General features: G+C 51.4%; 1 protein-coding gene across 3 annotated transcripts in view; it reads left to right on the forward strand.

Annotated features, from left to right (window-relative positions):
• The first annotated feature begins 14,583 nt into the window (after positions 1-14,583).
• APBA2 (amyloid beta precursor protein binding family A member 2) overlaps positions 14,584-20,585 on the forward strand; it is a 176,563-nt gene continuing 170,561 nt past the window's right edge. For 2 of the 3 annotated variants that reach the window (XM_074353928.1, XM_074353930.1), the window contains exon 1: positions 14,881-15,151. The gene's annotated coding sequence lies outside the window, so the exon portion shown is untranslated. Of the gene's footprint in view, positions 14,736-14,880; positions 15,152-20,585 lie in introns of those variants that run through there. The other variant, XM_074353929.1, reaches the window with a different exon arrangement.

Raw genomic sequence — 20,585 nt, forward strand, 5'->3', positions numbered from 1 at the left:
TTTTATTATTATTATTATTATGGATGGGTGAAAGCTCTCCAGAGAAACAGAACCAAAAGGATATATCAGATACATGTATATAAGAGGAGATTTATTATGGAAATTGGCTCATGTGGTTATGGAGGCCAAGAAGTACCAAGGTCTGCCGTCTGCAAGGTGGAGAACTAGGAAAGACTGGTGCAATTCAGTCTAAGTCCCAAGGCCTGAGAACTGGGAGGCTAGTGCTGTAAGCCCCAATCTGAGTCTAATAGTTCAAGAACCAGGAGCGTGGATGTCTGAGGGCAGGAGGAGATGGACGTCTCAGCTCAAGCAGAGAGAGTGAATTTGTCCTTCCTCCACCTTTTTGTTCTATTTGGGCCCTCAGACTATTGGATAGATGATGCTCACCCACATTGGGAGGGCTGTCTGCTTTGCTCAGTCACCAATTCAAATACTTACCTCTTCTAGAAACACCCTCACAGACACACTCAGAAATAATGTTTTACCAGCTAACTGGGCATCCCTTAGCCCAATCACCTTGATGCACAAAATTAGTCATCTTAATGGGTGTTGGATTTTGGCAAATTTTTTTTTTTTGCATCTATTGTATGATCATGTGATTTTTCTTTTTTTGCCTATTGTTGGGGTAGATGTCATTAATTCATTTTTGAATGTTGAACCAGCCTTGCATACCTGGGATAAATCCCACTTGGTTGTGGTGTATAATTCTTTTTATACATTTTTGGATTCGATTTGCTATATTTTGTTGAGGATTTTTGCATCCATTTTTTTAGATTGAAGTACAGTCAGTTACAATGTGTCAATTTCTGGTGTACAGCACAATGTCCCAGTCATGCATATACATACATATATTCATTTTCATATTCTTTTTCATTAGAGGGTATTACAAGATATTGAATATAGTTCCCTGTGCTATACAGAAGAAATTCCAGGTTTTTAAAATCTATTTTTATATATAGTGGCTAACATTTGCAAATTTCAAACTCCCAAATTTATCCCTTCCCACCTCCTTTCTCCCAGTAGCCGTAAGATTGTTTACTATGTCTATGGGTCTGTTTCTGTGTTGTAGAGTTCTTTTTTTTTCTTTTTAGATTCCACATATGAGTGATACCATTTGGTATTTTTCTTTCTCTTTCTGGCTTACTTCACTTAGAATGACAATCTCTAGGTCCATCCATGTTGCTGCAGGCCAGAAAAAGCCAGTTTCGGGGAACCTGGTCCTGGTGCGTCACCTGCACGACGTATCTCAGCAGCTGCACCTGCTGGTTCCCCAACTCGGCTGTCTGCTTGCGCACGCGATCCCTCAGCACATGGTAGGATAGCAGAGAAATAATTACCATATTATAGGCGGCCTGACATTTCTCTTTGCATATGTGATTTACTAGCTTGGTATTTTAAATACATTGGCGCCAAGATCCGTGTTACAATCGAACATTCCACTATGGAGTAGGAGAAAGGCACAGAGTAAATTCAAGAAGTTAATGGTCTCATGGCAACAGGGGAGACCACATTTCATCTTCCGCCACAAACCTGGCCCTCCTTCAGCACCGCCCATCTAGGGGAAGGGTCCCATCCTTCTTCAAGTTGCACAAGCTGGAGCCTGAAGACACATCCCGGCACTGCCTCCGCTCACCAACTGGCCCCCTAAGTGCGCATGCGCGCTCCCAGCACTCACAAAGTCTTCTTTATTCCATCTTTGAAAGAGCGCTTGGACCATCTGCTGCGCTCCACCCCCTTCGTCTGGGCTCCTCTCATTGGCCCTGGTCCCACAGTACCTCCTACACTTGGCAGCCAGAGTATTTGCTTGTTTGTTTGTTTAATATTATTTTATTTTTACAACCACACCTGTAATCTTGTCAGCAGCTATTAAACATGTCCAAAGAATCACAAGCTCACACATCACAGGGGAAGAATAACTTGAGGCCTCTGATCAGATGGCAAAGAAAGACAAAAACGTTTGCTAACACTGTTGCCAACTCCGGGGGAAGCAGACACTGTTGCTGATGGCCATGTATATGAGGAAGTGTCTATCCAGCCATCACCACGGTCATTTAACAGTATTTATCAAAGTTATACAATTGCATACTCTGGGACCCCTTTAGGGGGGAAGGGAAGATAATTAGGTTTATTTATTCATTTATTTCTTAATGGAGGTACTGGGGATTGAACCCAGCACCTCATGCATGCTAAGCAGGCACTCTACCACTGAGCTATACCCTCCCCTATTTTGGGACTCCTTTTTAAAAAGTTATCCTACAGGGCAAAGTGTTGTAAACTGGTGATTTATTGTGCCATTGTTTGTAATAGCAAATGATTGCAAATCACCTAATGGCTTATCAGTAGGGGACAGGTTAAAATGTATAAGGGTATATTCATATCGGGAAATTGTACACAGCTGTGACAAACAAGGAGGAACTTCCCTAGGTACAGACCTAGGATATTCTTTGAGATGTATGGTTACATGAAAAATACAAGTTGCAAAGTGGTATTGTGAACTCATGTATATTTCTTTGAACATGTGTAAAAGGGTAAAATCTCTCTGGAACCATACACCCAAAACTGTTCACACTGAGCCTCACTGAGGGAGCTGAGTGTCTGCAGGGAGAGGCTGTCCCCTCTCTCCTCTATTGTTACTTTAGTTTCAAACAATGTTACAACTTTTCCCACTCAAAAAATGACTAAGAGGAAGGGGTAAATGTAGCTCAATGGTAGAGCACGTGCTTAGCATGCAGAAGGTCCTGGATTCAATCCCCAGTGCCTCCATTAAAAAAAGAATTTAAATAAATAAATAAATAAATAAATAGACCTAATTACCTCCCTCTCAACAAAATAAAACAAGCTTAAAATAATAAATTATAAAAATAACTACATAAAATTTATAAAATACCTCATGCCTGGCATATTGTAGCTCCTCCCTATTTTTTTTTTTTTTGATTGAAGTATAGTCAGTTTACAATGTGTCCATTTCTGGTATATAGCATAATTTTTCAATCCTACATATACATACACATATTTTTTCAAATTCTTTTTCATTATAGGTTACTACAAATTATTGAATATGGTTCCCTGTGCTATACAGAAGAAATTTGTTTTTTAAATCTATTTTATATATAATAGTTAATATTTGCAATTCTTGAACTCCCAGTTTATCCTTTCCCACCCCCTTCCGCCTGGTAACCTTGTTTGTTTACTATGTCTGTGAGTCTGTTTCTGTTTTGTAGATAAGTTCATCAGTGTCTTTCTTTCTTTTTTTAGATTCTGCATATGAGTGATATATGGTATTTTCCCTTCTCTTTCTGGCTTACTTCACTTAGAATGACAATCTCCAGGTCTATACATGTTGCTGCAAATGGCATTATTTTATTCTTTTTTAGTGCTGAGTAGTATTCCATTGCATAAATATACCACAACTTCTTTATCCAGTCATCTGTTGATGGATGGACATTGAGGTTGTTTCTATGTCTTGGCTGTTGTAAATGGTGCTGCCATGAACATTGGGGTGCATGCGTCTTTCGAATTGGAGTTCCCTCTGGACATATTCCAGGAGTGGGATTGTTGGATCATATGGTAATCTGTTTAGTGTTTTGAGGAATCTCCACACTATTTTCCATTAATTTGTCATTTCCCTATGTGTGATTGTTGGATGATGGTCCGTGTCTCCAAGAAAGCTCTGAGTGTGTCTGGTTTAGCTTCCCTGGTTTTTCGAATGTCAAACACCAATTACAGGGTAACTACTCCATAAATATTAGGTGGATGAATTCATCTTTTTCCTCAAATCAGTCAGGGTCCCAAATAGCAGCAGACAGTACCTTTAAAAGAGGTAAATGAGAAGAGTTTCAGAAAAAGATTATTTGCAAAGGTGGGGCAGGGTGAAGAGAAATCAACAGCCCAGCACCCTGGGGTGAGCATCCCTCTGGGCTGTTAGCACCTCCAGGCTGGAAGGAGCCATTTCAGGGACGATGACTGGAATCCAGTAAGACCTGCCATCATGGGAGAGGCTGTGAGCCAGGAACTGTGGTCTTTGCTGGACACACACAGCCAATTTACAGTGCTGTGAGGGGAAGAGAAAGGGGCCAAACAGGAGATCCACTAGCATCACCCTTCTCACTCCCTTCAGCCTCCCACCAGTATCTCCCATTGGACAAACCAACTGGGAGCCAGGGAGCCCACAGGCACAGTCCACAGAGGTCACTTCCCAGCACAGAGCAGGGCAGGAAAGGGAAGAGAGTGGGTTTGGAGGGACAAGCGGGGTCATGTCCTATGCAACACCCCCCAACACATCCTTTGGAGGAAGAAGTGTCCTCAGCCTCCATATTGGTGTGGGGTCATGTCAACGCTCTCACTTGGGAACTAAAATGGATCAATTTCCTCCACATGAGGGAGGGAGGGGGCAGGGGGAAACAACGGTGTGGACATAAAGCATTCCCAGTGCCAGGGCCCATGTTGTTCTGCTGCTGTCTGGACACACGATGGGAATATTTCTGAACCACATTTGGAGCAGCTGCTGCAATAAGAGTCCCAACCAGATGAAGTTTATGACCATCCGCTGTCATTTTCCAAGATTCATGTGCTATCAACCTAGGCCAAAGAAGCAAATCAAACAGGGCTGGGACCACCAGCCACGCCACCCTGTCTCTTCCCAGCTCTCATGGTGACGGTGACGGTGAGGGTGGGTGATCTCTGCAGATCCCCCAGACATAGCATCACTTCTGGTTAACTATCCTGAGGCAGGGAGAGGGCCAGTTTCTGAGCCTTTCCTCTGACCACAGCCCTCATCCCATGGGCCAGTGGAGCCACTCTGGGGATTGTGTGAGGGGCCATGTATGTCTAGTCCAGTGAGACATTCTGGAACTGGAGAATAACTATAAGGCCCACTGGGAGTCAGATTTGGGCCAGAAGTTCACTCCCCTGACTGCCATGAGCCCCTACTTGGACTGTAGAGCACCATAGCATTTGCTTTCTTAAGAATTTTCTAAATATCTCCTAGGAATGAATGTCATTTCAGAGACAATGTCCAGAAACCTTCAAAGGTCTTGGCATTTCCCTTTTTCCAGGGCATATGTGACCCTAGTAAATGGCCAAGGGCCCCTCTGGGGAGGAGTCAAAGGAAGACTGGCAGCATCTTTGTGGCCATGTGGCAGGGTCCTTCCTCAGGTCACTCGGCCTCCTCCCTAATCAAGGGACTCTGGGTCTGGGAACTGGCTTCAGTCTGGAAATCTGAATGCTATTCGTTTCATTCTTCAGGGTCCGTTAGCCGCTGCCAAATGTGATATGCGTCAAAGTATCCTGGTTCTTAGTGCTCGATACAACAAACACATCCTCTTGCCTTTGGCTGTTAACTTGGCTTTGCCATCGTAGAGTCCCACCATCACCAAGGACACCAGGGTCCATCTCGATAGTCCGTCTCACCAGGACATCATCTCCCACCATCAGACCTGGTCCCCAGAGGAGAGCACGCACAGGATCTTTAAGCAAGAGAGGCCGGGCACCCAAGACACAGGCCCGCAGCCATCCCCACCAGCCAGAAACAGACGTGGGCCCAGACACTCAAGGTTTCCGATTCCTGCCTCCACCTGATTCTACTCGGATGTTGCATTCCAAACCTGAGGTCCTAGTCCTTTCCACACCGTGTTCACGTGGGATACCTGTCAAGCCTTTGAATTCAATCGATATGGTAATTCTGCGATACTCACAAAGCCCTTGTCCCACTGTCAGCAACATTAACTCTATGCCTATAGGACCGTCGGGGGGTGGGGGGACATGATAGAAGTTCTCTGGTTTTCTGTGACTTGAGCTCCAAGTTTAAACTTGGAGTTTGTCGTTTGCTTTCTGCTGGGTCTCTGGTGTTGTAAGAACTGTCCACCCACTCCACAGTCCTTGAAGTCGCCCTTACTGTTGTTAAGTACGAGGTCACCTCCCCTGCCGCCTCCCCTGAGCCCTGGCTTTGGTAACGGCTTCATCCAAAGCAACCACAGGTGGCAGTTTGACTGACTCTGATGCTCAGTGTGGCCTGGGTTACTGGCAGCTCATTTCCCACCATCAAGAGCTCAGCACTGTGTTCAGGGCTCTGGAAGTGACCACCTGCACCCCAGAACCTACCGTGGAGGGTCTGTTCCCTGGGAGAACGACTGGTACCCGCCCTGTGTAAGTCAGGGTCCAGGCAGGGAAACAAAACCCACACTGGCTGTTTTAAAAGAGAGATTTTTTTTGTAGGGGGAGGTAATTAGGTTTACTTATCTGTTTATTTTTGAATGGAGGGACTGGGGATTGAACCCAGGACTTTGTGCATGCTAAGCGCACACTCTACCACTGAGCTTTACCCTCCCTCCCTTAAAAGAGAGATTTAGCACACATAATTGTTTAAGCAGGATCGAGGGACTCAAATTAAATCACTTCCACTACTCCAGCCAAGCTTGGGCGAGGGCACCAGTGTTAGCACATTTCACCAGGTCCCGCCTCGTCCCATCTACCCCAGGCTGCTCCCTGAGCATCCACACCGGTGCAGGCTGCCCTGCTGTCTGCCCAGGTGGGGAGGGGGCTGGTTTCCTATCGGCGTGTCAGGAGCCAGCTCCAGCCTGTTTGTGTTGCTGCATCCCAGGGCCCAGGTCAGTGTCTGGCACAGGAATGTTTTTAAAATATATGATTAATGATGAAATAGATTCTCACAAACACTTTCTGGGGAGGAGGCAATGATCCCATTTTTCAGGTAAGGAATCCCAGCCTCCCCTGAACCGCATGGACCCGAGATGAGGTGGGAAATGCCAGGCAGACAAAAACCATGACTGGAGGACAGCACAGTCTTACAGTGACCACCGTGAGGGGCCAGCAGGATCCAGCAGATTTTGGGGGCTAGCTGCTGGGTTCACGGATCTACATTTACCATCCTGTCCGAGTCTTAGAACCACCCCTTAAGGCAAGTCATGATGTTTCCCCATTTTACAGTCGAGGAAACTGAGGTTGTGCAGAGGAGAGACACTTGTCCAGGGTCAGAATGCCGGGCCAAGTCCCGGCTTAGCTGGGATGGCTTAACCACAGTTCACAGAGCATCCAGTCTTGCTGCTCAGGCAAGCAATTTCCTGCCGCCTGTGAAGACATGCAGCCTTGGACCACTTCTCTCTCCACTCAAAGTGGGGGGCCAGTTGCCCAATTTGAAGTCTGTTCCCCCATCTCCCCCCAATTCTGTCTTTTAAGGGACACCCCCCATCCCCAGGGGTACCCCACTTCTCCCCCACCACAGCACTGACTCTGGCCCAGGAGAATTGCTGGGGCTGTGAATTCTGGTGGCTCTCAAGTCCTGCTTCTCTTAAAATGAGCCAGTCCGTGTCTTCTCTGCTGACGGCCAGTGGATGAGGATTTGCATAAATGCCTTGGGCCTTTAATCAGTAACGAATCCACCTGAGTCATGCATTTGCTCTGTTTCTCCCCTGCAACCACCAGAAACACCACCCAGTCCCCCACATCCCTTTCCACCCAGCTCCCCAGACCTGCAGTGCTCCAGGACGGGGGCCACTGGGACCCACCGCATCCCCCTTGCCTCTGCCTGGAGGTTACCTGGTTCCAGAGCCCCGGCCTCAGGGGCAGCCTCCTAGGGTCACTGCCGTATCATTGATTTTTGGTTTGGAGCCCTGGAAGCGGATCCTGAGGGGAGACACCTGTGCAGGTGACTTCGCGGAAAGGGCTCCCAGGAGAGACCACTGCAGGTGGAGGGAGCAGGACATGGATGAAGCTGAGGAAGGGGCGCTGCTTCAGGTGAGGTCCCAGACCAGCCTGAGCCCACAGGGAGTCCTGAGGGTCACTACCCTTGAGGGTCCATCTCACATGGCAATAAGAGAGCTCTCATAGCCCTCCTGTATCTGCACAGGCAGGGGGATGCAGTTCCAGCTTCTGCTCCAAGGGCGCAAAGGGTGATGCTCCAAGGGGCGGTGGAAGTACAAGCCTAGAGGAAAAGCCTGTCGAGATTGGTGGAGGCGTGAACACAAGACAGGCAGGCACGGCTGGTGTCTGTCAGCTGCAACACCTCCCAATAGCAGAGATGTTGTCTTGGTTTCCTGAGACCACCCCAGCCGAGTACCACGACCGGGGCAGCTTAAACCACGCTTTTCCTCCTCTGTCAATTTTTGCGAAAGCCCCATGTGTGCCCTGGATAAACACATCCAAGTGATGATGGAATCTTGCTGAAGACAACATTTTGAATAGGTGGTCCATGGAGGTGGGGGTGGGGATCTAAGGCACCATCCTGGGCTGGCAAGAGAGACCTTTGGGGAGTAGGAACACCTTGAAATGCTTCTGAAATATTTTTCTTCCCTCTGTTTGTTCAGTCAACAAATGGTTACAGAAGCCTACTGTGTGCCAGGCACTGTGCCCTGAGCTGAGAATGGGCCCCGAGTTGTGTAGAGAGAGAGAGAGAGAGAGATAATCAAATGCTCATGCAATATCTGGGGAAAAGCCTAATTCAGAAAGACACATGCACTCCAATGTTCATAGCAACACTATTTACAACAGCCAACACATGGAAACAACCTCAATGTCCATCGACAGTTGACTGAATAAAGAAGTGGTGGTACATTTATACAATGGAATACTACTCAGCCATAAAAAAAGAATGAAATAATGCCATTTGCAGCAACATGGATGGACTCGGAGATTGTCATTCTAAGTGAAGTATGTCAGATAGAGAAAGACAAATGTCACATGGTATCACTTATATGTGTAATCTTTAAAAAATGACACAAATGAACTTATTTACAAAACAGAAACAGACTCACAGACATAGAAAACAAACTTATGATTACCAAAGGGGAAGGGGGTGGGAAGGGATAAATTGAGAGTTCAGGATTTGCAGATACAAACTACTATATATAAAATAGATTAACAACGAGGTTCTTCTGTACAGCACAGGGAACTATATTCAATATCTTATAATAACTTACACTGGAAAAGAATATATGTGTATAACTGAATCACTGTGCTGTACACCTGAAACTAACACAACATTGAAAATCAACTATACTTCAATTAAAAAAAAGATCATGCAATTAAGTGGGGAACTGCAAGCCAAAATAAAAGTCAGGCAGGAACATGCACGCTGGCTGATCAGCAGTCCTGAGGTCAGCCCTCTGTGTGGGCAGCTGGAGAAAACTTTCTTGGGGTGCCCGAGAGGCCCTGGACCCAAAGGACCCTCCAGAAGGCCCGGGATTGGCACCGCGAAGGCCCCTGGGAACGGAGGATGCGCCCCTCTCCCGCCTCCGCCTCCGGCTCAGGGTCGGAGCCCAGGGCCACCAAGGCGGGAGGCCAGGCTTTCAGTTGAGGGTGGCTTTATCCAAAGCTGCTCTGAGAGAACATAAAAGAGCCCATGCCAGAGAGACAGCAGCCCTGCTGCCGACACACAATGCCTCCAAGTCCTTTCTCTGGAAACTAGAAGGAGGCTTCCTGGGGTCGCTGTGTTCTGTGTAAAGGGTTCTGGGAAGGTTTCCAAGACAGGAGGCGGAAGGAGGAAACCAGTGGGACCCAGCATAGCAGGGATGGTGCAGGGCCAGGGTGGGAGACGGGGGTGGGGAGACCTGGGGGGATGTGTTGGGAGGGACCCATACCCCTTCCAGGAAGCCCTCCCCATCAGGGAATCATCTGTCACCTGACCCCTAATGCAGGGGTCAGGTTTGTCCCTGTCACTCAGCACTGCAGTTCTGCAGCTCATCAGGCCTCGCCCAGCAGAGCACAGCTTCTCGGAAGGACCCGCAGACTGGGAGGAGGGTGCTACCTCCCCACCCCCAACCCCCCCTTCCCCGGGGATCTGGCATCTTCCTGTGTCCCAGGCTGGACCGAAAGGCTAGGATCACAGCACTGCCGCTGTCTGGTTCTGTCTTCCCAAGCCATAGACATATAAGGTTAGAGGAGACAGGAGCTCAACTCAAACTGACTTACATAACTGTTAAGTCCAGCGGCAGGAGATCAGGCATGGCAAGATCCAGAGCTTCAATGACATTATTGTGGCCCAATGCCTCCATGCGCTACCCTGCTTCCCTCTGCCTTTGCCTCGCTCTCCAGCAGCCCCTTCACAGGCGGCTCTGGCAGCTCCAGGCTGGCCTTATCCTCACTGCTTATCATCTCAGAGGAAAGAGCATGTCCTTTGTAGCACCTTCACACAGGAGTCCTGGGATTGAATCTTCAGAGACTCACTGGGGTCACATCCCCACCCCTGAGCTAAGCCCTAGAGTCAGAGGAATGGGATACAGAGATCAGCTTGGCCCAACTCCTGTGCCCATCCAGGTGGCATGGGAGGGGGGAGTGGGTCAGGGGAGCCTCTTCTAAACCGTGGGGACTGAGGATAAAGGGAGGGTGATCCCCCAGAGGAATATCTGAGTGGCCATCACCAGAAGCAGGGCATCTTGTTGCTGCAGGAAACATCCTCTGTGTCCCCGGCAGCTCAGAATGGAGGCCATGTGACCTCACCCCCCGCCCCATAAATACCAGTTATAATCAGGCGCTCTGCTGATTTATCCTGTTAATCACTGATGCTCTACCTGCCGATTGACAGGAAGCCGTCACGTGCTTTTTGAAACTGCTCCTTGCCCGGGGTGGTTCAGACAGACCCCTTCCAGACACCCTCTGTGATGTCCACCATGAATCTTCAAGGTGGATCCTGCCAGCCCTCCTGGCCCCGCTGTGATGAGTTTCCACTGTGGGCTCTGCCCCTCGTCTGCCCCACAGGTTCCCAAACATGCCCTCTCTGCTTGCCCAAAGCAGACCCTCTGGAACCCTCAGGTTGGGTCTTGGTGTCCTGCCCAGATGCCTGCTTCCTCTGGGGGACTGTACGTCCCCAGCCCTTCTGCCCCTCTGCCCCTCCAGGCTTTGATCTGGTTCACCCTGGCCCCCACAAGGCTTCCTTTGGGTTGCATCTTGAAGAACAGCATTTGTAGTCTTGGTCCGTCCCTCCCAAGAAGTCCGACCTCTGTGTGAAGAGTGACTCAACTCCAACACCAAAATCACATCATAAAGGGTGTCAGAGAGTAGCCTCACCCCTGTCATCATCTGGCCCCGCTGTCTCCCTGACAGAGATCGTTGGTGATGTCACATTCCATGCGTTGGAATTGGACATGCTCAGGGGCCTGTCTCTATTACATCAAGCTGGCTCTCTCCACTGTATCATCTAAATGCCATCCATCCCCCCACACACATGAGCTACACCCACACCTTATGGTCTCCACTTCCTCCCCTACATGAGGAGAGTCCCTAGAATAAAGGAGATCTGCACTGTGCTGATTTTTCACCCCCACCTCTACCCAAATGCAGTGGGTAAAGGCTTTTGTGAAAACAACAAATCTCTGCTTTTCCTGGATGCGCCAGCATCCTCGTGGTGGACCCCTCCTCAGACACTCATGAACTGCAGTCTGTTTTGTGTGGCCACTGAAGGTCTAGTCTGGAAAGTCAGAGGGTTTCTAGTTTATAATAATCCATCTTTTGCTATAAGTGCTGGATTTTGCCACAGAATCTGCATCCTGAAGTTGGTCCAAAAAATCAACAGTGTTTATTTTCGGGGGAGGTCCTTTGCTTCCCTGGTTGGCAAAGACATTTCCAGACTCTCACTGTGTCTTCTAAAGTGCAAGAAAACCTGCCGGAGTGTGTGCTTCAGTTAGTGAATTTCCCCAGTGACTTAAGTCCTGAAAGTAAGAGAATCAAAGACTCCCACGGGGGTGGTTTAGGTTGTGTTTCTTCTCATACTTCCTGGACCCTGGGGATTCCGAGGTTAACTCCCTCATCTGAACAGAGGAGGAAAGTATACCATGGAGGTCCCAGTGACCTGCCCGAAGCCTCATCCTGGCCGGTGCCTGAGCTGGGGCCAGAATACAGGATCCCTGGCTCTGGGTTTGGGGCACTTTGATGACATAGGACGAGGGGGTGAGGAAGGTGAACCCAAGTGCTTGGTGTTAACGAGGGCTGAGTGGTGACTTTATGGGAGAAGAGTTATTCTGCCAGCCCCACAGACAGAGGACATGTCTTTGTCAATCAAACCCACTCGTACACTCAGCCCAGGAAGGAAAGAAAAATTAATCTTCTGTCACTTGGGGATGTCCTCCCTAGCCAATAAGGCAGAGCATTAATCATCTGTCCTGTATAGGGAAGGCATGCATTATTTTTAAAAACTAAGTTATGACAAGTGCTGAGGAATTGACAAGTATTTGGCTCCACTTTCCGGCCCTGTGGGAATTATGCCTGGCTGGGGAGTTTCTCTTGGCTGAAGGGTACTGGCACTAAGCCTGCAATTCATGAGTGCTGCCACTAAGTGGTGGTAGGTAGCAAGGCCAGTGGTTCAACCCTGCCGCCAGAGACGTATTTACATCAGTTGCATCAGAGGGTCTATTTTCTTCCCTTGGGGAAAGGGACCAGAGATTTCAGAGGATACTCTCCAATGGGTTAAGAACCAGGGTTATGAATAATAGTTGAACAATTTTGCTTTGGGATAGACAATAATATTACATACTTTAAAGACAGAAAAGGTAATCAGTGAAGAGTGTTCCTGGGACTTCTGCCCTAGCCACCAGTTTCCTTCCCACAGGTGACCAACATTTATGAGTTTCTTGGGATCCTTCCAGAGAGGCTAAATGGCTGCATTCAAGTCTGAGTGCACTAATCATTAAAAACAAAACAAAACAAAACAAAACAAAAAACCCCAAACCAAAAACCAAACCAAAACAAATAAACAAAAACAACTCAAAAAGCAAAAGCAAAACTCTTCCCTTCTCTGTTTTACACACGTGTTGGCACACTGAACCCCTCTCTTCTTGGTGCTTTCAAACTTAACAATCTATCCTGACCTTTCATATTAATTCATCATATGGGCCCTGGTTTCCTCCTTTATTTCAGTGTTTCGATGTCCCTGCATGGTTTTTAATAGTCCCCTATTCATGAATATTGAGGCTGTTTGCAGTCATTTTGCTACCCAAGCAATCACACAATGAATAACTCTGCAAAATAATATGGCTCTTTTGCACGTGTCATATACATGTTTAAAAATGCAGAGAAACAGAATTCTTAGGTGAAAGGGCTTGTGCATTTGTAATTTTGATAGAAGTGATCTAATATTCCTCCGTAGAAGGCAAGCTGACTTACACTTCCCCAGGGCAGTGCAGGAGTTCTTGTTTTCCGCTCACCCTCTGCAATGTATTGTATTGCTGTCCTCCTGGGTCTCTGACAGGTAAAAACCATGGCATCTGGGGTTGTGTTAATTTGCATTTCTTATGATGAATAAGGAGGACATCTTTTCAGATGTCTGAAAGTCAATTGTGTTTCCTGGTCTGTGAACTGTCTGCTCCTTACCTCCTGTGTTTCTCTACTGAGTTGTTCTTTTATCTATTTCTGGATGCTCTCTGTAGAAGAGGGAAATTAACTGTTGGTGAAATGTCACAAATATTTTTATTTTATTTAATTTCTCAATTTTTAGAGATTTTTTATGTTTTTCTTCTTTCTTTTTCTGTTTCTTACTTGTTGTTCTTGGTGTGGGGTGGGGGTGGGGGTTCTTCCTTATTTTAGAGTTGCAAATATTTTGTTCCTGGTTTGTTGTTGGCTTTGCTAGTGGTGGTGACTGCCATGCAGGAATTTTTCTGAAGTCAAATTCAGCAGTCTTTCATGTTATGGCTTTCCAGTTTTGTGGAATACTGAGGAGCGCCTTCCCTACTCCAAGATTCTTAAAAAATTCCCTGAATCCTGGGGGTTGGCTTGAGCCTACCAGACTTAGGAGTCCTGGTCCAGGCTGGGGCAGGCCTGTGCCTTTGACTTTGACCCTGCGGCTTTTGAGCATCAGCTCTCCTGTGTGCAGAGACCGGGTGGGTGGCCCAGAGGAGCCTGCCCGTTGGAAGAGGGGAGCACAAACCGCACAGACAGCTCACCTCCCAGCGCTGACCCCCAGGGCGGCAGCAGGAGGCCCAGCGAGGCCTCATCTTTCTTCTGTGGCACTCCTCTTAAGTGCCCTCTTCCCCAACATCACACTATTCCAGCCGAAAAAAGAGAAAACAGAAGGCAAATAACCAGGTTTTGAACGAGGGAGGCACCTGAGGCCCACCCTGAGCAGACAAGTCCCTGGGTACCCTTCTCCAGGAAGAGCCCACGGGTTACTCCGACTGGGTGGACTGGATAAAAGGCCAGAGGGGTAAAAAGTGACACGGAGCATCTCCAGCACAATCTTCAAGGGCTTCAGGGGAGAATATTACTCGTTTTGGGATTTGTGTGGGGAGCTGGAAATGGACGAGGGACGGGTCCTCTCCATCCAGGACGGCAAGGAGAGAAAGGGGAGGGGTGAGGCCCTGCGGCAGGGGAACACAGGCTACTGGAAACCAGGGTGATGAGGTGATTCCCAGGGGCCTGGAGAGAGGACCAGGAATGCAGCCCGCGACCGGGGGCTGGGGGAGGTCTGCGGCGGGGAGGCAGCACTGTGCTGCCCCTCTGGAAGGGGTTCTCTGAGGCCATCATTCCCCCAGGGCTTCTAGTCTGGGGCCCCCTTCCCGCACACCGCTAACTGGGCAGAGCAGGGCGCGGTCGCCGCGGCTCCTCCGCGCCGCCCGCGCCTGATAGCCCGCCAGGGGGCAGCGCGGGGCCTGGGGCAGCGTGCGGGCGCGAGGGAGCCTCGCTGTCACCTGTTCTACCCGCCCGAAGACCGGACCCCAACGGCTCCCGATCCGGCAGGTCCGGGGCGCGGCCGGGAGTCAGTGTGCTCCGCGGGTCCCGCAGGACTCGGACCCCAGGTGCGTCCGCCCACCCTCCCCGCCGAGTGTCCGCCGGGCTCGGGGGGTGGAGGGCGGGCGCTGGGCACGCGCGCATCTTTGTCCTCCCTTCCTTCCCGCCGTGCGGTCTGGCGGGGCGGGGGACTCGGGCGAGGCCGGGGCGGGGCGCGGGCGCGGGCGGCCAGCCGCAGGCCCGTGCGGGGTGCGCCCGCCGGCCGCTCCGCGTGCGCGGGGCAGAGGCGGCCTGCGTGCCGTACGCCGCGTCCCGGGCCCGCCCGCCGCTATTCAGCTTCCCGGGCGCAGCAGCAGCCTCGGTGCGCGGCTGGGCGCGGGCTCACAAAGAGCTGCGGCGGCGGCCCCGCGCTCGGCCTCGCGGACAGAGCGGCGGCGGCGGGCCGGGGGCGGCGGTGCACCACGCTGCCCCGCGCCCAGGCCAGGTAAGCTGGGGGCCTGGGCCGCCCGACTCGCTGGTAGCCGCAGCCTAGGGGCGCCCGGGCCAGCGCGGGGGACCAGGGCGCGGGGGGCGCGATCGGGCGGCGCCGCCGGGGTCTCGGGGTGCGGACCGGGGTCTCCTCGGCCGGCGGGCGGGCGCAGCGGGGCCGGGCCAGACGCTTGCACATTCCGGGCGTGGGGCGCCTCGGCAAGGGGCGACCGGGCGCGGAGCAGGGGCACGGGGAGGCGGCGGCTACCCGCTCGGGTTCGGCCGGGCCGGCCGGGCCGGACCGGCCGCTGGAGCGTTTCGCGGCCCCGCTGGGCGCTGGCACCAAGTCCCCGTGCAGGGCGACAACTCCCGAGTTTGGGGTCGTTTCTGGATTCCCTGTCTCCCGGGAAGCCGAGCCCCACCTTTTCCCTTTATAATGAGGCCCAGCGAGAAACTCCTCAATTAAAAATCCCACGCCCGGGTCCCTTGGGCTGCCCTCGCGGATCTGCCCCATCGGCCCAGCCCCTGCCCTCCCCCTCCCCCGGCCCCGGGCCAGGCGGCTGGCGGGAGATAGGGCCACTGATGGTCAAGGCGAACCGTGAGCCCCCTGACCCCCGGGCCAGGCGGTGGGCAGCGGGCCTGGCTGTGTCGAAGCTGGGAGCGAGCTTGCCCTGGCCCGAGGTGCTCAGGGACGGTCGGGCGGGCGCCCACGAGGGGCCCGCCCTGCTCCAGCCTCACTGAGCGCGGAGACCGAGATAGACTGCTGGTCTCAACTTAGTATTTAGTTGCAGAAGGAAGACAATGTTTTCAGATCTATTCGGATACGGCCTGTCAGGGGCCACACTCAAATCTACGGTTAAGCAAAGTCACAAATGGCCATGGGGACGGTCAGGTACCCCAAACTGGGCATCTCTTTCGAGCATCTCGTTCTGTGGGCTTAGTTGCCCCTGACCTCTTCATCCTCTGCCCCCTTTCTGAGAATTTTTTCCTCCTCTCTTCCTTTGAGAAAAAGAGTGGTTTTAGAAATAATGACCTGAAAGCTTTGAGAGCAGAAATAGGATGGCTTTTCCTGAGGCACACACTTGATGTGCTCGGTGGGTACCCAGAGCCTGTTGGGTGGTCATTTCTGAGGCCTCTGGGTTAGTGGTCCCTACGGTGAGGTGAGATGGAAGGCTTCTCCCCTTCTCGTTGGCAGTGTCTGGGGACATGGTCGGGTTTCCCAGTCAAGAGCTGCCAGGCTGCCCTGCCCTGTGCCCTCACTCCTGGGTGGTCTGGGCTGCCTCCACCTGCAGCCTCCACTGGAGGGGGTCTCCTGAGCGGAGGATGACACTGACATGGAACCCGCGGGGACCCTGGGTGATGGCCAGGGCGCTAGTGGGTGAGTTGGAGCTTGCTGATGGTCAGCTTGCTGAGCTGGCCACCTACCCATTGGGGACCACCAGCACTGGCGGAGAGACCCTCAGAGTGGTCTCCGGAGCTGGACCAGGCCTGGGTAGTGGCACTTATGATGGGGGGCCCTGAGACGCTGCTGTTCGGCCTGTCTCTCCAGACCTCAGGTCACTGGTTGGGGAGCACAGTTGTGCCCCTCCCCTGCTGCCTGCCCTTCCATCTCCAGGGTCCTGGGCTGCCTCGCCTGGGGGAACCAGATGGAGTGTGTGTGTGTGTGAGTGTGAGAGACGGGGTGAGCGCTGGCAGATGGGGTCACTTTTACCTTCTTACTCTCTCCCCACCTTGCCTCTTTCTTGGGCACCCTGGGCTGGAGGTAAGTCTTGTGTGACTGTCCCTTGAGTACTTCTCACTTTAAAAAATATATATTTTATTAATTTTGTTTGTGGGTTGTTTTTGTTTTTGTTTTGGGGGGAGGTAATTAGGTTTATTTGTTTATTTTAATGAAAGTGCTGGGGATTGAACCCAGGACCTCATGCATGCTAACTAAGCACGTGCCCTACCACTGAGCTATACCCTCCCCCTACCCTTTAAAAAAAAATACTAGTTTCACAGGAATAATTGGTGGGGATGGATTGTGAAGTGGAGGCGCATAAGTAATCCAATTTGCCAACTAAGCTAAGAGATGCGAGATAAAAATAAAAGATAATTGTAAAAGACACCAGTCGCACCCCTGGAATCTGAGAGGGAACGCTAAAACACCTTGAGTTTTCCTAGACACAACTGAAGAAGTCAGAGGAAAAACACATTGGATGCGGAGGTTGGCTTCGTTGGGATTGGGCGGATGGGAGGCCTGTCCAGGTGAGGGTGGGGGGAACTTGGGTGCCTGAACCCCCCTCTAGGCCTCAGCTCTTCCCTGTCCTTGGCCCCAGACACCTGACACAGCGGTTCCACAGGTGAGGGCCTCTGGTAACTCTAGGGTCCGAAGTCTTGGAGAAACCTTTGTTGTACGGGGAGTTGGGAGGGCTAGGAGAGGGTGGGCACAGAGGCCCAGGCTGGCCTCGAGGGCCTTCTGGAACAGGTGGCTTGCTTGCCTTGCAGCCTGGTCTTGAGGAAACGGAGGGTGGGAGAGAGCTGAGGATTGCATTGCCCTGACCTTATTGGGATGGGGATGCGTAGGTACCGTACAGGTGGGGAGTGATGGGGATCCGCACCGGCAGGCAGCTCCATCCCCAACGCAGGGCAGGTTTGAGATGGTGGCCCACCAAGCGGAGCCGATGTCTGGGGAGGTGGGGGGTCGGGCAAACACCCATAGAGGGGGTTCTCAGCCTCCTTCCCCTCCCGAGGCCCTGCCCACTGCCTGGGTCGGGTCCAGCTGGTGCCTCTGAGCTGCCTGCCAGTTCAGGCTGAGTCAGCCATCGTGGGTGCCCGTCTGCTCCTGCCTCTCCTGCAGCCATTCCTGCATGCTCCCTGTCCTCCCAGACGCACAGGGAAGCCCAGAGAGGACAAGGACCTCAGTGTCACACAGCCAGCTCTCTCCATGAGCCTGCCCAGGAACCCCCATTTTGGTGGGTGCTGTTGCTGTGGGACTTAGGGTTTCTGGGCCAGCTGCAGGGTTTCCCCCATTAGGGCCAGGTCTGGGGTTCCTTGCAAGCCCTCAGCGGCTCCTCAGTGCCCACCCCACACCCACATTCCCCAGCCTGATTTTTTTCCCCAGTTCCCTTCCTCACTCCCAACCATGCTGTGCAGGCTCTGGCCAGGCAGGCTCACTGCAGGCATGCTCTGGGTTGTCCCCACCCCATCCCCACCTGCCACCTCGGCCTGGCACCCTGTGTCCATCCTTGATGATCCCAGATGACTATGGGCTCTTTCCCTGTTATCCCTTTGTCTTCACTTTTGCCATGCTCCTGCCTGCCTCAGGGCCTTTGCACCTGCTGTTCCTGCTCCCTGGCACGTGCCTTCTCCAGATATCCACCTGGCTTGCTCTCTCACTTACTTCTCTGTTTATATTTCAGCTCCCTGATCAGCCTACATAAATTAGCGTCACTTCCCCCTTTCTTATTAACCCTGCTTTGTGTTTCTTCTTAGTACTTAACATGACTTGTTATTTATATACTTTGTTTATTCTGTCTCTGACTGCTCCAGCAGAAAGACTCTGTGGACCTCTGTATCCCTGGCAGCTAGGTCAGTGCCTGGCATCTCTTGGGCCCTCAGTGGTACTAGCTGGATGAGTGAATGAATGAACGAATGAGTGAAGCCCCAGGAGTGTCATTTGTCCTTTCAGCACAAGCCTGGCAGCCTGCTGCTCCTTTCCTGAGACCCAGAGCTTGAACTGAGCTGGGTTCCCAATTGGCTCCCTCCTTGCACCTCACATGGAAGCTGGCAGGTGTTGGACAGGCAGGAGGGAGCTGTGGAGGTCAGATTGAAGGGCGCAGGTCAAATTCCACTTCGGCCTGAGGACCGCATGGCTGGGAAGGCAGTCAGCCCAGGGAGTGAGCATTCTGATGCTTCACAGAAACCCCCTTGTGGATTTTTGCTTGTCTGCATGGCCTGCCATTGGGCTGTCCCTGCTGCCAGAGCCAGCTCAGTGTTATCTCCACGGTCACCTGGGTGATGGATGTTCTGGGAATGAGGCGCCCTCTTGCCTGGGTTCCCGTCCTCCTCCATCTGGAGGTTTCTAAACTTGTCTGTTACCTTATGTCAGATCCAGCGTCTCCAGGCTCCCAGCCGTTCTGCCTGTCCCTGTTTGCCAGCTTCCCCTTCCTGAAACCCTCCCCAGCCTGAGTCTCCTGCCCAGGTTCTGGCCTTGCTGGGGAAGGCGCTATGATTTTGTATGGAGGCAGGCAGAGTCGGGTAGGAAGGAGCTGGGGTTTGCAGTAACGAGAGGTCGATCTGAACCTGGCTCTAATCCCTGGGGCCTCAGGCGGGTCACTGGCCCCAGGGGGTCTTTTTCAGTATCTGTCATTCATGCAGTACAGCTCTTGCTGGGGTAGTTCTGAGGCCCAGACAGGATCCCGCATTGAACTGATTTGAGATATCGACGTCGTTCTGACGGCCAGAGGTTTGGGGGCCTGAGGCTTGCAGTGGCTTCTCCTATTTTACTGAGATTTTGAGGTGCCAGCTTTGCTGAGTTTCAGGTCCCACCTACTAAGAGGACGTGGTGCTTCATAAACTCTGAAGTGCTGTTCTTGTGGAAGGTGCTGTGTCGGTGGTTTTGCATCTGAAGGATCAAAATTAAGAAAGGAAAAGTATGGGATTGAGATTCTGGCGTCTACTGGCTGCAGAAATATTTGCATCTTGTGATTTTTCCAAACACTGATGTGCTCTAGCCTTCCGGAGATTTTTCTTTTCTTAATTTAAAAAAAATTATATGTTTTTATTCTTATGTTTTAATTTTTATTTATTTTTTGGGGGGAAATTAGATTTTATTTCATTTATTTATTTAATTATTATTACTTTTTTTGGAACCCAGGAACCATGGAACCCATGCAGCTCTACCACTGAGCTACGCCCCCTTGCCCTCCGGAGATGGTTTTTGATGGCAAAACCAACTGGAGTTAAACACACCTCGTCAGGCACTTCTGGATGTTGAGTTCTGTTCCTCTGTGTGTGCTGTTTGAAATAATTCTCCACCAGGCCGGAGGGGCAGGCCTGTTGTCTTCCCTTGGCATTGGGGAGGCTGGGGAGCGAGGAGCGCTGCTGTTTCCAAGCAGCGCTGGGGTTCTTCCAAGTGCGCACAGCGCCCACGACCCCCTCCCCCACCTCCCCCTGCCTCCCACCTCCTGTGTCCCACTGGGACTCAGTTTGCATCAGGTTTGTTTTCCAGCTGGGAGGGTGAGACTAGGACTTAGAAACACTTTTGTGATACATACAGGGGCTAATTTTCAACCCGTGCCTGGAAAATCGAATAGTGGGGACTAGCGGATAGACCCTAGCTCTGGTGGGCGGATGGAGACTAATGGACAAGGACATGTCTCAGGTGACCCAGGGCCCCTTACGGGGACAGCAAGGAGGCTTGGGAGCTTGCCCTCTAAGACAACAGCTAACATTGTTGGGTTTTCCGG

The sequence above is a fragment of the Camelus bactrianus genome, chromosome 27 (genome assembly GCF_048773025.1).
Source record: "Camelus bactrianus isolate YW-2024 breed Bactrian camel chromosome 27, ASM4877302v1, whole genome shotgun sequence".
Lineage (NCBI taxonomy): Eukaryota > Metazoa > Chordata > Mammalia > Artiodactyla > Camelidae > Camelus > Camelus bactrianus.